This window comes from Euleptes europaea, chromosome 3 (assembly GCF_029931775.1).
Source record: "Euleptes europaea isolate rEulEur1 chromosome 3, rEulEur1.hap1, whole genome shotgun sequence".
NCBI lineage: Eukaryota > Metazoa > Chordata > Lepidosauria > Squamata > Sphaerodactylidae > Euleptes > Euleptes europaea.
In genome coordinates, this window is record NC_079314.1 from 67,164,807 (window position 1) to 67,167,702 (window position 2,896).

The window sequence follows — 2,896 nt, forward strand, 5'->3', positions numbered from 1 at the left end:
AAAAATATTTGCACCAGTAATTACATTCCTCCTAATAAGTTAGATAGCATATCATCACATATTATACTCTGCAATAGATACCCAAGATTGCATTATCAGAATAGTAAAAGTGATAATACAACTACAAGGCATTTCTATATGAATATTTTCATGTATTTAAGATGCAAGATGAGGTGCAGCCCTAAGCAGCAATTTTCTTTACATATTTTGTGTAATTATATACAGTGAGGGGAAAAAGTATTTGATCCCCTGCTGAATTTGCACGTTTGCCCTTTGATGAAGAAATGACCAGTCCATAATTTTAATGGTAGGTCCATTGTAGATGTGAGAGACAGAATAACAACAGGAAAAACCCCAGAAACCCAGAAGACAAAAGTCAGAGATTGATGTGCATTATAATGAGTGAAATAAGTATCTGATCCCCTATCAACTAGCCAGATTTGATCCCCTATCAACCAGCCAGATGTCAGGCTACCTGGTATCTTCACTGTATGTAACGAGCTGAGATTAGAAGCACCTGCTGTAATGGAGAGGTCTTACCTGTAATCCCAGCTCGTTACAGTACCTATACAAAAGACACCTGTCGACAGAAGCAATCAATCCATCAGATTCCAAACTAGCCACCATGACCAAGACCAAAGAGCTGTCCAAGGATGTCAGGGACAAGATTGTAGACCTGCACAAGGCTGGACAGGGCTCCAAGACTATTGCCAAGCAGCTTGGTGAGAAGGTGACAACAGTTGGTGCAATAATTCGCAAATGGAAGAAACACAAAATAACTGTCAACCTCCCTCGGTCTGGGGCTCCATGCAAGATCTCATCTCGTGGAGTTGCAATGATCATGAGAACGGTGATGAAGCAGCCCAGAACTACACGGGGGGAACTTGTCAATGATCTCAGGGCAGCTGGGACCATAGTCACCATGAAAACAGTTGGTAACACACTACGCCGTGAAGGACTGAGATCTTGCAGAGCCCGCAAGGTCCCCTTGCTCAAGACAGCACATGTACAGGCCCGTCTGCAGTTTGCCAATGCACATCTGAATGACCCAGAGGAGAACTGGGTGAAAGTGTTGTGGTCAGATGAGACCAAAATCGAGCTCTTTGGCATCAACTCAACTCGCTGTGTTTGGAGGAGGAGAAATGCTGCCTACGACCCCAAGAACACGGAGGGGGACATATTATGCTTTGGGGGTGTTTTTCTGCTAAGGGGACAGGACACCTTCACCGCATCGAAGGGACGATGGACGGGACCATGTATCGTCAAATCTTGGGTGAGCACCTCCTTCCCTCAGCCAGGGCATTGAAAATGGGTCGAGGATGGGTTTTCCATGACAATGACCCAAAACATACGGCCAAGGCAACAAAGGAGTGGCTCAAGAAGAAGCACATTAAGGTCCTGGAGTGGCCTAGCCAGTCTCCAGACCTTAATCCCATCGGAAATCTGTGAAGGGAGCTGAAGAGTAGCTACACATCAGCCTCGAAATCTTACTGACTTGGAGAGGAACTGCAAAGAGGAGTGAGACAAAATACCTCCTGAGATGTGTGCAAACCTGGTGGCCACCTACAAGAAACGTCTGACCTCTGTAATTGCCAACAAGGGTTTTGCCACCAAGTACTAAGTCATCTTTTGCAAAGGGATCAAATACTTATTTCACTCATTATAATGCACATCAATCTGACTTTTGTCTTCTGGTTTTCTGGGGGTTTTCCTGTTGTTATTCTGTCTCTCACAGCTACAATAGACCTACCATTACAATTATGGACTGGTCATTTTTTCGTCAGGCAAACGGGCAAATTCAGCAGGGGATCAAATACTTTGCCCCCTCACTGTACCTATTTCTCAAAGTTATTTGTAACTTTAAATTCTTTGAGAATCTTTATACTTTCAAACCCTTTCCCTGAATTCCACTAAAGGAGTACAGTTTTACAAGGCACAGATCCTACTAAATTTTGCTTTTGTGGAATAGTCCTATAAGCCCTAATACAAAGGCAGTCATACATTGAGTCAATTCGAATAACTGGGAAGAGTGAAAGGAATGCCGCAGGAAGAAGATATGCTGCTGAACCACTGGACACAACAGAGAAAATGTTTAGCCTGAAAACGTTCACACCTTGACACAGTAGCCAAAACCAATTCATTTAAGAGAAAAGATGTTTTGTCAATTTCACTATATTAATTATTCCTGCTGAAGCAATTAATCTCAAACTTTTTTTTTAACTTGGGGTCAATCTTTCTAAACTTTCCAAACCCTTCTCTCAAACATGTGCTTTCCAAGTGCAGAGATTCCTGTACACAATGAGAAGTTGCAGATTTGCGCAAAACAATAGTAATGACATTGTCGAAGGCTTTCACGGTCAGAGTTCATTGGTTCTTGTAGGTTATCCGGGCTGTGTAACCGTGGTCTTGGAATTTTCTTTCCTGACGTTTCACCAGCAACTGTGGCAGGCATCTTCAGAGTAGAAACATTACCAATGCTGATTTCTCTACACCCATCTCTCCCCTGGACATCACACTCTTTTGCATATCACACCTAATCCAATCAAGCCTGCTATTCACATTTACATACTGTTCCTCTACTTAAAGACCGATGGATTCACATTCTAGCTGTATCTGAAGAAGTGAGCTGTGGCTCACGAAAGCTCATACCCTACCAGAAAATATTTTTGTTAGTCTTTAAGGTGCTACTGGACTCTTGCCCTTTTTGACTACTGAAGGACAGTGTCTCTCAGTGTCAAGTGTGTAGGAAGAGTAATATATAGTCAGAAAGGGGTTGGGTTTGAGCTGAGTACTGTCCTGCAAAAGTAATGTGCTAATCATTGTCCTGTAAGCATCAAGATAATGTGCTAATGAGGGTATGGTATGTTAATATGGAACCATTGTATCCTGAAGTGAT